This window comes from Dasypus novemcinctus, chromosome 16 (genome assembly GCF_030445035.2).
Source record: "Dasypus novemcinctus isolate mDasNov1 chromosome 16, mDasNov1.1.hap2, whole genome shotgun sequence".
Taxonomy (NCBI): domain Eukaryota; kingdom Metazoa; phylum Chordata; class Mammalia; order Cingulata; family Dasypodidae; genus Dasypus; species Dasypus novemcinctus.
Genome location: NC_080688.1, coordinates 18,708,042 through 18,722,681, shown reverse-complemented (window position 1 = coordinate 18,722,681; position 14,640 = coordinate 18,708,042). Strand labels below are relative to the sequence as shown.

General features: G+C 48.0%; 1 pseudogene; it reads left to right on the top strand.

Moving 5' to 3' along the window:
* Window positions 1-1,507: 1,507 nt before the first annotated feature.
* LOC101439662 (bridging integrator 2 pseudogene) lies at window positions 1,508-4,023 on the top strand (annotated as a pseudogene).
* Window positions 4,024-14,640: the final 10,617 nt, after the last annotated feature.

Below are 14,640 nucleotides of genomic sequence, written 5' to 3'. Positions count from 1 at the left end.
AAGTTCATTGAGTCATAAAATAGATTACAGGTTGTCTTAGTTTGCCAGAGGGCCATCAATGCAAAGAAGCAGAAATGGGTTGGCTTTTACATGGCCATGAAATGCCCAAGTCAAGGCACCTTCAGAGATGCTTTCTCGCCAATGTTCAGCTGCTAACAGACCCTGGAGTACTGCCACATGGTGAGGCAAGGTGGTAGGTCTGCCCGTCTCTCTCTGTACTTTCTCCTCACACTCAGCTGTGGGCAATCAGGCATCTCTCCCTGGGCCTTGTTTCCTTGAGCCTCTTGGGACTTCTCTGTCTTTCTGCAGCTGTAGGAGACGTTGAAATCCTCTTTCTCACATGGCCAGGTCAAAATGGCAGCACTCCTTTTTTCTCTGTTTCTCTTCTTTCTCTGTGTGTTTTTCAGCTTTCAGGTCTCAGTTTATGTAAGAGGACAGAGACATGGGTCATGCCTCACTGATGTCCTATCAAAAGCCCTAAATTGATCTAATCAAGTGATCTAATCAAATGTCCCTGCATAGAATTTAATGCAATCAAAGGACCCCACACTCACAGGAATGGATTAATTCTAGAACATAATTTTTTCTGGGATTCACAAAATACAAGCTGTCACACAGGTTACCAGAGGCTGGAGGAAGGGGAAATGGGGAGTTGTTGCTTAACAGCTGCAGAGTTTCTATGCGTGTTCATGAAAAAGCTTTGGTAATGAATGGTGGTGATACTACAGTAACACTGTAAAAGTAATTAATCATGTATTTAAAAACGTTTAAAATGGCAAAATTTATGTTTTATATATATATGTGACCACAGTAAAAACTTTGAAAAATCCTGGACACTGAGTTTCTCATGATCGTCTCTGGAATTTGTAACGTTTATCCCACACTGTCACAAAGAGCTGCTGGGGGAGTTAAGCACAGCCTGCATAACTTCCCTGGGAGAGGACTCCGGAAACTTGTACCTGTTGTCCCCAGAGTTTGCCTGATGCACCTTTTTCCTTTGCTGATAATGCTTGGTATCCTGTTGCTGTCATAAATCATAGTCCCAAATGCAACTAACACACACACACATACACACACACACACACACACACCCCTCTTCAGTCCCACTGGGATAACTATAACGAAAAAGACACATAACAACAAGTGTTGGAGAAGATGTGGGGAATCAGGGACCCTTATACACTGTTGCTGCTATTTTAAAAAGGTGCAGCTGCTTTGGGAAACTGTCTGGCAGTCCCTCAAAACATAAACATGAAAAAGAAACGTATGGAGAGCTCCAAAGGAGCCCCCTTTGGCCCGGCCCCCTGCTCTGGGCCTCTGGGCCCTCTGGGCAAAGGTGGGCCACAGGGAGGGCTCGGGGTGCCTGGGGCCCTGCAGGGGGAGCCCCTCCAGCCTGGCGGGCAGTGCGAGGCCCTACTGCCACCGGGAGCCCGCACTTCCTCCTCTGGGGCCTCTAGAAAACCACAGGCCCCGGGCCAGCGCAGGCAGTCCCCTGGGAGCCGGCAGGATGGCCGAGGGCAGGGCGGGCAGCAGTGCCGAGCTATTCGCCAGGCAAGCACAGAAGTTCAGCAGGCCCAGGAGAAGGTACTGCAGAAATTGGGAAAACTGTTGAAACCAAAGATGAACGGTTTGAACAAAGTGCTAACAACTTCTACCAGCAACAGGCAGAAGGCCACGAGCTATACAAGGACCTGAAGAGCTTCCTTAGTGCAGTGGAAATGATGCATGAAAGCTCAAAGAAAGGGCTAGAGGGAAGCGGACTTGGCCCAGTGGTCAGGGCGTCCGTCTACCACACGGGAGGTCCGTGGTTCAAACCCCAGGCCTCCTTGACCCATGTGGAACTGACCCACATACAGTGCTGATGCGCACAAGGAGTGCCCTGCCACGCAGGGGTGTCCCCGCGTAGGGGAGCCCCATGCGCAAGGAATGTGCCCCATAAGGAGAGCCTCCCAGTGCGAAAGAAAGTGCAGCCTGCGCAGGAATGGCGCCACATACACAGAGAGCTGACACAGCAAGATGACGCAACAAAAAGAAACACAGATTCCTGTGCTGCTGATAAGGATAGAAGCGGTCACAGAAGAACACACAGTGAATGGACACAGAGAGCAGACACCTGGGGGGGCGGAGGGGAAGGAAATAAATCTTTAAAAAAAAAGAAAGTGTTAGAAACCCTGCAGGTGATCTACAGCAGTGAGTGGGCTGGTCATGAGGAGTTGAAGGCCATTACAGGGAATAACGATCTCCTTTGGGAAGACTATGAAAAGAAACTGACTGTCCAGGCTGGGAGGACCATGGAAAACTATGTCGCCCAGTTTAGTGAGATCAAGGAGAGAATCGGCCGTGGACTTGGCCCAGTGGTTAGGGCGTCTGTCTACCACATGGGAGGTCCGCGGTTCAAACCCCGGGCCTCCTTCACCTGTGTGCAGCTGGCCCATGCGCAGGCTGATACGCGCAAGGAGTGCCCTGCCACACAGGGGTGTCCCCACGTAGCGGAGCCCCATGCGCAAGGAGTGTGCCCCGTAAGGAGAGCCGCCCAGCACGAAAGAAAGTGCAGCCTGCCCAGGAATGGCGCCACACACACAGAGAGCTGACGCAACAAGATGACGCAACAAAAAGAAACAGATTCCCGTGCCGCTGACAACAACAGAAGCGGACAAAGAAGACGCAGCAAATAGACACAGAGAACACAAAACCAGGGTTGGGGGGGGAAGGGGAGAGAAATAAATAAATAAATGAATCTTTAAAAAAAAAAAAAAAGTAGAGAATCGCCAAGCAGGGTCAGGAGCTCGTTGACTCTGCCGGGGCCCGACACCACCTGGAGGCGGTGCAGAACACCCGGAAGAAAGAAGAAGCCAGGAATGCCAAGGCAGAGGAAGGGTTCAACAAAGCCCAGACTGTGTTGAAGATATGAACCAGGAACTACTGGAAGAGCTGCCTGTGCTTTCCAACAGTCATATTGGCTGTTACGTGACCATCTTCCAAAACATGTCCAGCTTGGGACGTTTTCCTCAGGGAGATGAGCAAGCTGAACCGCAGTCTTTACGAGGTGATGAGCACACTGGAGAAGCAACATTCCAACAAAGTCTTTGTGGTGAAGGGACTATCAAGCAGTGGCAGACACTCTATAGTCATCTCTTCCCCAATTGGAACATCTGGGGTCTCCAGCCCTCTCAGCTTGCCTACCAGTCCCTCTGCACTCTCTTTGAAAAGTGGTAGGGAATCCATCTCAGCAACCAAAGAAGAGTTGACACCTGCTTCAGCTCAGGGAGAAGACAACTCTGAGATCAAAGAAAAGTCCTTAAAAGAGGAAATGTAGAGGAGGAAGAGGCCCAAGCAAGTTCCTCTGAAGAAGAAGAGCCTCTGCGAGTCTGCAACGGCCCAGCTCAAGCCCAGTCCTCTCCCATCCTTGAGGGTGGCGTGTCCCAGAAGGAAGTTTTCCCTTTCTCCCCAGCTCCATCACCAGACAGAACCCTGACCCTTTCAGAGCAGCCTTTACCATCTCTTCCAGAAATAGTCCTCCGAACCCACACCTCAAGTGAAGGTCTGAACAACCAAAGAAGAGAACTGCTCTTCCAAGGACCTCAGTGCCCCGAGCAGGCCTCCTCCTCCCAGAGCCACTCCCAGCCCCAGGTCCTCCTCAGGGACATACCCCCAGCCCTGCAGTCTCCGGAGGGGGTTCACCCACAACCCCAGGGCCTTCGCAGGGGCTGAATCTTCCAGTCCTCGGGCCTCCTTCAAGGTCTTTCCTGATCTGGAGCCACCAGAGAAGCCAGTAAGAGCTCATGAGGCCAGAGAAAAGGAACGCATCCATAATGTGAACCCAGAAGAACTTTGTACTTCCCCATCCTTGATATCTCTCAGGTTTCGTTCGAGCCTGATGAGGCAGGGTAGATGGAAGAGAACAATGAGCTTATCTCAGCAGATTCCTCTGAGGGCAAAGCCGTCAGCTTCAGGTTTTCTGCTGTTCCAGGAGAGAGCTGGCTCACAGCACCCGAGCCTCAAGAAGAGGTCTCTGGGAAGTAGACTTGGCCCAATGGATAGGGCGTCTGCCTACCACGCGGGAGGTCCGCGGTTCAAACCCCGGGCCTCCTTGACCCGTGAGGAGCTGGCCCATGGGCAGTGCTGATGCACACAAGGAGTGCCCTGCCACGCAGGGGTGTCCCCCGCGTAGGGGAGCCCCACATGCGAGGAGTGCACCCCGTAAGGAGAGCCGCCCAGCACAAAAGAAAACGCAGCCTGCCCAGGAATGGCGCAGCACACATGGAGAGCTGACACAACAAGGTGATGCAACCAAAAGAAATACAGATTCCCAGTGCCGCTGATAAGGACAGATGCAGTCACAGAAGAACACACAGTGAATGGACACAGAGAGCAGACAACTGGGGGGAAAGGGAGAGAAATAAATTTTTTAAAAAAAGAAGAGACATCTACCAGTCAAAACAACAGGACACCCCTACCCACCCAACCCCTCACCACCTATCCAGAGAAGCTCCCTACCCAGGCCTCTGGGGGTGAGGGTGGCCAGAGGCTGTAAATCAGAGGGATGTTAGATCCAGCATTCGTTTCTCGGTTCTCAGACAGTGTGAAGGCTGCTGGGGTCTCTGAAGACCCAGCACTAAAGGAGGCTGAGGGGCAGCTCTGTGGGAGGGAAGCAGGACTGCAGCTTGGGGGAAGAGAGGGTTAGACTCAAAGAATATTGAATTAGGTTTTTAGAATTGTTAGAATAATGAGATTTTTATATATATCTATAAATTGGGGTTATAACTATAAAAAGCAGAAGCATCTGTAGACACAGACACTTGTTCACACAGAGACACATAGAGGATGGTGAACAAATCTGTCTTTGACTTACTGCTAATTTTGCCAGATTTAAAGCTAAAGGAACAGATTTTCAGATTGCTAAATAAAGTATGATTCTGATTATAAAAAAAGAAATGTATAAGTGGATGTGGTTCAAGCAATCGAGCTCCCGCCTATCACATGGGAGGCCCCAGGTTTGATTCTCAGTGCTCCCTGGGGAAGATGAGCAAGACAGAGAGCTGGCATGATGGGCAGGTGTGGCAAGCCGATGCAACAAGATGATGCAATAAGGAGATACAAAGAAAAAAGATAATGAGGGACAACAAAGCAGGGAGCTGAGGTGGCTCAAGCAATTGAGCGCCTCTTTTCTGCATGGGAGGTCCCAGGTTCAGTTCCCAGTGCCTCCTAAAGAGAAGATGAGTACACAGAGAGCAGACAATGAGCACAAACAATGGGGGGGGGGTGGAGAATAAATTGAAAAAAATAAATCATTCCTTAAAAAAAAATATATATGACCCAGCATGTCTACTCTTCCATGTTGACTTAGGTTCCTAGAGACACCATAACCAATTACCCCAAACTGGGGGGCTTAAAACCACATAAATTGCTTCTCCCTCAGTTGTGGAGGCTAGAGTGTGAAATGGGGGGCTGGCAGGGCGACGCTCCCTCTGCAGTTTGTAGGGAAGGATCCTTCCTTGCCTTTTCCCGGCTTCTGGTTATCCCAGGCCTCCTTGACTTTGGGCGGCCTAATTCTAGTCTCTGCCCCTGTCTTCCCGTGACTGCTGAGGCCTCGTGCATCCATCTGTGCCCCTCTGTCTGCTCCTGTGTGCAAAGGGCCCGGTCGTGTTGGATTAGGGAGGCCTTTCACCAGGTTACCCTCATCTTAACCAATCCCATCCGCAAAGACCCCATTTCCAAATCAGGTCCAGTTCTGATGTCGTGGTGGTGAAGTCTTCAGCTTCTCTTTTTTTTGGGGTCGGGGTGGGGAGGCACGATTCAATCCATAATCAACAGACAAATTGGTAAATAAAACGCGGTATACCAGCACAGTGGGATACTATTTGGCAGTAAATGGTATGACGTTCGGATACCTGCTACCACATGGATGAACCCTCACAAGATTATGCAAGTCAAAGAAGTCAGGCACGAAAGACGTCATGTCGTAGGAATTCATTTATGTGGGTTGTCCAGAACAGGCAAATCTACAGAGACAGGAAGCAGGTAAGTGGCTGCCCAGGGCTGGGGGATTCTTGAAAGAATGCACGGGGAACCATTAAGAAAGGTCCTGCAGGAGGCAGGGCGACTCAGAGCATCTGAGCCTTCTCACTCCCAACTTCCTTTTCATATTGCTTAAAGTGTGTGAACGACGTGAACGTATTATCTATTCATGGAAAACACAACACAATGTTAGAGGGTGGTTATTTTAAAACATTAAGTTAATGCCTATTGACGTTCTTGGAATATATACCATGAATACATATTAATTATATAATCAAGTAAAAAGAAAATAGAAATATAAAAAGTTCAGGATAAATTTTTTTCATCAGGATAGAAAGTTATAAAGCTATGAAATGGAAAATAAGATACCCTCAAGCTCTCATTTTTACTCCTTCAAGTAACCTTGTAAACAGTATTTTTGCATGCATTGGTCCATAAAGTACATATGTACTTACATGCATTTAAAATTTATTTTAACATGAATGATACAGTACTGTTATGTGCATTGCTTTTTTGCATACTTTCTCCTCATTCTTTAATCAATTCCATTGTATGGCATAGTTATAACATTATTTTTCTAACTAAGGACTATTTAGGTATTTTCCCGTTTATTTCTATTTCAATGTTGCCATGGACATTTTTATTTATGCATATTTATACACGTGTGCCATTAACCATTCAGAGAGATTACTTGATAAACATTTTTAGAAATTAATTTACAAGCAGTTTGCTGCATAGGTTTACCCACTAGGTGTCAGGAGCGGCTTATAAATCATTGCAACAAAACAAAATAGTTAACGTTACATGTGTTTTACCACCAATTGAAAAAAAGGTGAAAAAATTAATGGCGCAGAAGGAATCTAGACATTTTTAAAATCTATGGTTAAAAGCCTCTGACAGAAACCAAACTAGGTGGTATGTTTGCACAGAATCATAGATGCCCACGCTGGAAAGTGCCTGAGAAGACAAGAACGGATGGCGAGGGGGTGTGCGCCAACCGAGAGCAAGGAGGGCTGGGGTGCGGCCGAGGGCACCCAGGGACGGCCAAGCCGGGTCCCCCGACGCTGGGCACTGAGCTGAGCCTGGGCAGGGCGGGGGCTAGACCCCGGGGACTGGGGGCAAGGACGGCCTTGGGGACCCCTTGCAAGACGACCAATGCGAGGGAGAGCTGGGGTCCCAGGGTGTGCTGGAGAGTTCAGATTCCTTTTGTTTACATTTTATTTTCTACATGCTGACGCCTTTCATAGTAAAACAATCTGACAAAGTCTGCCCACAGCCATACTATTTCTCTTTGGAACCGGTGAAATCAGAAAAGGAAATTAATTTTCACTATATGCCAGCAAAAATAAATATTCTTCACTTAATGTGGCCTTACCTGTTTATGATCTAAAGTTTTCTTCTCCCAGAATAAAGGTCCTGAGATAGATTCAAGATTTCTTAGAATGAAAAACCAGCATGCTTTCTAGAGCAATGAGCTTGCAAAGTGATAGAGCAGACTGCTAGGCACACTTAGTGTAACAGAACCCAAGGGTCCCTAAAAAAGGGAATTTGAAACCCGACCACAAACCTTGGTGAAACCGTATCACAAGCCCTTTACCTAAGTGACTTTTCCCACAAAAACCGCAAGAGCAGTTTGGACACCATTCGTGATGAAGCTCAGCAAAGCTTCTTTTTCCCTAAAGCAAACTTGTAAATTTTCCCTTGACACCTTTTCCCCCCACTCCTCCCCTGCTGTGCTGAAGGGACACTGAGTCTTTCTGACGTTCACGGCGGCGGGTGGTCTCCGCACTGGCTGGCCCCTCCGGGCGCCTGGTTCCTGCGCAGGGCTTTCTTGTCTGCGTCTCCGGCTCCTCCAGCTCTGCAGGTGACCTCAGCTCGCCCTGCTGCACGGGCTTCGTTGGTGGAGCAGGTGATGCTTTGAGGAGCTGTGCTCTGCTGAAGGCCTCGGCAGCAAAGCCAGTCTTGCACTTATTAAAATGCTCAGGGACCCAGAGCAAGCCCGGCCCCTCTCACAGAGGCCGTTCTTTTCACTGCTAGCCCACTCACCCTCCCCACCACCCACTTGGCATGGGCGGATGGGCGAGCCGTCGGCATGATTGGCTTTGGTCACCTCCAGCCGCGGCAGCCCCTGACACCAGCTCACATCCTCAAATTCTTTTTTTTAAAAAAATCTTTTCATTTTGATATAATTTCAAACAACAATTGTAAAAATAGTACAGAATCATATTATAGAATTCACCGAGGACTCCAAAATAACCCCCACCCTGACACCCAGGTCCACCCACTTTTAACATTTTGCCACCTTAGCTGCATTTTTCTATCTATCTCTCCCTCCATCCACCCCCCCATCCATCTATTTTCTAAACATTTGAGAGTAGGTCGTCGACATCATACTCCTTGAATACTTAGTACTTCCATTTACCATTCCTGAAAACAAGGCTATCCAGTTATGCAACCACCTTAAGAGCAGTTATTGAGTTCAAGAACTTTAGCTCAGTCTATTTCAGTTTTATTATATGTCCTGATAATGTCCTCTTGGCCATTTCCTCCTCCATGATTAGATCCAGCCCAGGATCATGTGTTGCTTGTTTTGTTGTTTTTCTGTTTTGTTTTGTTTTTTTTGAGTTACTGGGGCCAGGGATTGAACCTGCGACCTCTTATGTGGGAAGCCAGTGCTCTACTACTGAGCCACATCGGCCCTCCCGAGTTGTTTTGCTCATTAGTTTGCTTGTTGATTGTTTTTGTTCTTAGGAGGCACGGGGGACGGAACCCGGGATCTCCCATGTGGGAAGCAGGAGCTCAATGCCTGAGCCACATCTACTCCCTCTTGTGTTGCATCTAACTGACATCTCTTTAGTCTCTTTCATTTTTAGCTGTGGAGACATATATAAAACATAAAATTCGCATCTCCACCACTCCCAACACACCAATCACACGCTTGACCTTGTACTGCCCTCATACCGTGGAACACCTGAACGTTCTCTTCATCGTATGCATTAACTCCCCTGTTTTCTACTTTCTGTCTCTGTGGACTTGCAAATTCTAGTTATTTCATAAATGGAATCAAACAGCATCTGCCCTTTTGTGTCTAGCTTATTTCACTCAACATGGTCTCTTCAAGCTTCCTCATGGTGTAGCATGCCAAACTGCCTTTGAAAACAATTTAAAATGTTACAAATGGATGCACTGCAAGCGTTTACCCACAGGGTGTCAGGAGAGGTCTAGAAACCATTTACACAACTGCTCCTGCATTTCCAAGTTTTCAATGCAGTCACAAGGTTGGTCTTGGAAAAAACACGTTTTAATGTTATGATTTTACTATTACTCATAGGTTACCCTTAATAACTCTGACGCCCTGTTTTCTATAAGGTAACGCTGATACGGTATTTTATAAACTCCTCATTTCGACGTTATAAACTTTTTTTATTCCAATAAATACGGTATGGGCTTCGGATGGTTTGTAATGGCTGTCTAATTCTGGATTGTATAAGCATATCATAATTTATTGAACCAGTCCCTGATAATTGGCCATGTAGACTTCTCCCCCCTGCTATTCATGTGGTGTGGTTGTAAGGGAAAGGTTTTTTTAAAGCTAGTGGCAGAATTCTGTGAGGCGGGAGACAAAAAGAGAGATGGCTGACAGAGGGTCCTTGGTGGGAAAGCAGCAGCCATTTTGAGGTTCTGGGGACAGAGAAGAAGGGGAGTTGGGGAAGGTCTGAGCTACAGAGGGTCTGAAACAGGACAGAATTCTGTACTTTAGAGGAAAATAGGTTTCTGAGAAGGGGATGTGCAAGCTGGGAAGCGAATGGTTTGTTTAGGTTCCACTGAAAAGTTATGTAAGCTCTACTGGATAGAATGAAAGTGCCCAGAAGCAGAAATGAGCAAAATTTAGAATATGCCCTGGAGAGATTTAGTTCAGGAATCGTGTGTAGGGGTTGGGAAGAGGCATTCCTTATTTGGAGACAAATACCATGGAAAGTAAAAGGTTTCAGCGATATGCTAGTACATCTTGAGGCTCAGGGTGGTTTTGAATTTAGCGAGAGTGTCCTTGGATTTCCATAATGTGCCATAGCAGGCTAGTGACGTGGGCTCCCTGGCCTCCTGCCAGCTTGTTCCGACAGGTCTTTATTTCCACTGTATTTGAAGATCAGTGCAACATCAGAGTTTAATTTTTGTGATAGTCCCAGCACTAATGAAGCAATATTGGTGGCAAATGAGGAAGAAGCAGCTGCGGAAAAAAAATTCAACTTTTTACCTGCCAGGAGATGGAATTTGTTCCCTGAATTGGGAGGGAGGGAGGAAAGAAGAAAAAATCCATTCTAGCACTGCAGTTTTCAGACTTATTTTTAGCAGCAGACTTTTTGGTAAAAATGAGTTTCTGACATGGAATCACGATATACAGAAACTGAATAGATTTTTTTTTTTTAAGTAGGACTGCCTGTTGCATTTCTCAGTTTACCCCACCGGTGCCCCCCAAAACCACGGGGCCTCTGGGGCGCCAGTTATGAAAGGCCCTGGACTGAAAGCGCCGTCTGTAGGGAGAGCAGATGGAGCTGTGTGCACCCAGGGCCCGAGCCCCTCCCAGAGTTATGACTTCCTGGGAGTCAGCCTTGACTCACTGAACAAGCAACTACCAAGTGCCTCCTATTTGCCAGGGCCTGGGACAGACTCTGGGTCCACAAAGATGACTAAGGCTTGTCCCTCCCCTCGAGGCGCTCGGGAGGTCTAGCACAGTTCTGCTTTCCAATCTTTAGGGAGCATTATGTCTGGTTTGCTCATTAAAAATGCTTTTTTCCCGGGTCTCACCAGGGATGTCAGCTGAGAAGGCAAGGAGTAGGGCCTATACACCTGCCTTTTAAATGAGCATCAACCTGGTGGGAGAGACAGAAACATCAACAAGGAGAACCATCATAAAACTATGTGCTGAGTGTAATCACGGAGAAGTTCCAGGAGGCGGGCAGGAGGGCGGGGCACCCAAAGGGGCATCCAACAAAGCTTCCTGGAGGAGTTGCAGATTAGAGCCGACTCTTCAAGGACTCTGTTGGGCAAGCCAGAAGAGAGATGATGAGGGACTGGGCCAATATCTGCAAAGATGACCACCAACTTTGACCAGCCACTGTAGGAAGGACTTTACTTATGTCCTCATGTAAATCTCACATGCCCTATAGGGCATGTCCTACCACTGCCCCCATTTGACAGATGATGATACTGATGTTTAGAGATTAAGCCACTTGCAGAAGGGAGGCCAGGCCTGGGACACAGTTTTGTTTGTTTTTCAAACGCAGGCCTTTGGCTATTAAACTCTTTGCCTCTGAAGAGGTGAAGGACAGGGGATGGGATTAAATCTACTGGTAAGAGGTAAATTCCAAAGGCCTCAGTGATTATGCCCAATTCTTCAGTTTGGGGTACCGGGGTGATACACCTACTTGGCCAGGGAATCCTAGAAGATGGGTTTGCTTAAGGAGAACGACGACTGGAACAGGTTGAGCTTGAGATAGATACCTAGGGATTCTCTCCCAGGATATGTGAATTTGAAACTTGGGGTAGAAATGGGAGATAGAAATGCAGGTTTGGGAATTGGTGGCAACCCTGGAACTCAATGAGTCCACTCAGGGAAAAGGTGTAGAACAAGAACATCCAAGAACAGAGGAGGCGACACATTTGTTTCTTTAATGCTGTTTCTGAAAGTGAAGCATGTGCTTACTTTTCCATTAATATTTGTACTATTGTTCTTTTAAAGTACAAGGGTATGCCAATCCAATTAAAGGACCTCAATACTCTCTGTGGTGGTTTGAGATTATTTCATGAATCTCAAAAAGAGAAAGCTATGTTTTTAAACTCATCGATTCCGGTGGGTGTGATACCCTTCAGTTATGTTAAATTTGGTTGAGGGTCCTTTGGTCCGTTTACTTCATAAGATCGCCTTAGGGCTTTTGATTGGAGTACAGCAGTGGGGCATGATTCATGAGTCTCCACCCTCCCGCTGGGTCTGATAAAAATGGAGACACAGAGAGACAGACAGACAGTCGGGGGAATCAGAAGCCGCCATGTTTGATCCTGTGCTGTAGAGGCTGGAGGCTCACTTAAACACGAAGCTGGAGAGGCTGGGCCCACGGAGCTCAGGAGCAGACGAGCCCTGCTATATACCTCACAGCTAACAGCTGCGCTCAGGAAGAGAGTGGGACAGCCAAGGCTGACACCAAGCCCCGGAGAGACAAGCCTGATGCCTGGGGGCCCTCAGCTGAGCTCAGGCCTCTGCAGAGATGAGTCGTCATCTTGTGTCAATACACGGCAGCTGACTTTGGTGAGAAAGCATCTCTGATGGTGCCTTGGTTTGGACATTTCATGGCCTTGGAACTGTAAGCATTTACCCCAAATAGAATCTCCTTTATAAAAGTCGACCCATTCCTGCTACTTTGCATCAGCAGCTCTTTGGGAAACGAAAACACTATCTAGAACTAAACGAATGTTTAATTTATAAATACTCTGTATAAACTTTTCTTTTATGATTCTGTTTTCATTTCGTGTTTTCTTGCCATAATCAATTAATAAAGTGGATTTAAAAAAAAAAAAAAAGAACAGAGGAGGAAGAAGAATCTGCCAAGGAAACAGAGAAGGAATGTTACACAGCACAGAGAGGACCAGAGAAATGGAGTATCCTGGAAACCAAGTGGGGGAGTTGCAAGAAAAGAGCGTTCATCAGTTCAAGTGCAGTAGAAGGGGCTAGAAAGCTAGGGACTGAACAAATTGGTGACTTGAAAGAGAGGTACTTCAGGAGCCCATTAGAGTATGTTACAGAATAAACAGTAAAATTGTAAGTGGAAAGAGCAAGGGCAGACCACGGTTTTTTTGAAAGCTGTAGATGACAAGTGAGGGGAGGAAGTGCATGGTGTGTATGAGGCAGCTTGAAAGGGGCTTTGAGGCTTCCCCACACCCAGGTCCAGCATTTACCACCATGAACTTCTAGGATGGCATGTCTAATCCATCCTTTGCCTTCGTAACCAAGGAAGCTTTTGTGACCAAGGAAGTGGTGCTGGTTCTCAAGCCAAAGAAATGCAGAAGCATTTCAGCAAAAGAGGAAGATCAGGGATGCTGTTTGCCCCTAATTCTCCATTCCTTGGGAATCTCTCCTCGAGCTCCCGTACCTGCTGGGGCCAGCACCACTTCCAGCTGTGTGAGGTTCGCCAGCGCCTGACCCCACCATCCCCTTTTTGCTTCATAACTGTTGGAGAAAAAACTGGACCTTGGCCTTGGGTTAGCCAATTAAAATGTGGCCATCTGCCATTTTGAATGGCATCTTTCGAGTCCTACAAAAACCATAAAAGTGAAACAAGAACAAGGACAGTGACGGAGTGCTGGACAGCCCTGTGTGTCAGCTCTCCACGAGCACCCCAGCTGAGGGTTTCTGTCCCAGCTGCCCTCCAGGAGCCGTGTGCCAGGCCACCAACAACCGTCCAACAGTCTCTGGACAGTCCCCTCTGCCAGGGTATCCCTGTTGCAACAAGAATGTTCCGGTTAAAAAGAACGAGTTGTTTTCTAAGCGGCAGACGATTTCGGGATTGCGCCTCTGTTTTCCACCATCCCCAAACAGGGCCAAATCATCCCACGAGACTGGCTTAGCAAGGACAGGGGTGCCAGTGGGTGGAGCAGCTCCAATCCTGAGCCTCCTCCAAGGACCCACAGGTAGAGCAGTATCAGAGGGGAGGGGGTCTTGTTTAGTTTTCTAAGTTGAATATACTTGGTCATATTTATTATCAAGGGTGGGAAGTGGGATGGAACCACTGGTGGGTGGAAGAAATGGAAATTATAGGGGAGAGCAGCTCATAGAGGAGAGGGGGCTACAGAGAGAGCAGGCAGCAGGTGGGAGCTTGGCTAGAACCCGGATTGTGGAAAGAGCTACTGCAGAAGGAACATTTACTCTGGGCCGACACTCTGCTGGGTTCTTCACGTAACGTGTTTGGTCTAATTCCCCCCACAACCCTCTGGTCCATACAAGCATTTTACAGACGAGGAGGCTGGGGTTAGAGACGGCCGGCTGCTTGCTCAAGGCCACACGATTACCAAGGGGTCACATCCAGTCCTGGGACCCAGACAGCCTTGCTCCAGGGCCTGTGCAGTTACCCAGCCCAACCCTCCAGCCAAGGTGCAGAGGCCAGGGGAGATCACAGCTCCTGCTCAGTTTTCTCCACGTAGAGCAAGAATCCAAGTTGTCTGCCCAGAGCGAGAGGGACGAGAGAGAGCAGGGAGCTTGGGAGAGGGTGCTGGCCACGGAGAAGCCAAATCAAGAGAGAGCCTGGACTAAACAGGACCCCCATCATGTGCCATCATCTGCAAGCTTGCAATTCCTCTCCAGTACCACAGAGTCATTTCGGGCCACAAACAGCAAAGGTGGGTGGAAGAGTTAGTCAAGCATTTGTAATTTGCTTCATGGGTGTTGGAGGGAAAGAGAACTGAGGCACCTGGAACAAGAAGGGTTCGCATGATGAGCAAAGTGTCGAGGACGGGAAGGGAAGGCCAGGAGGGGCTGCTGGGAAGCGAGGAGATGGAGTGTCCCAGGGGCTGCAGATGGCAATGAGGTTGGGGAGCAGGTGTCACCGGAGGGGGGTGGGGAAAGCTGGCAGG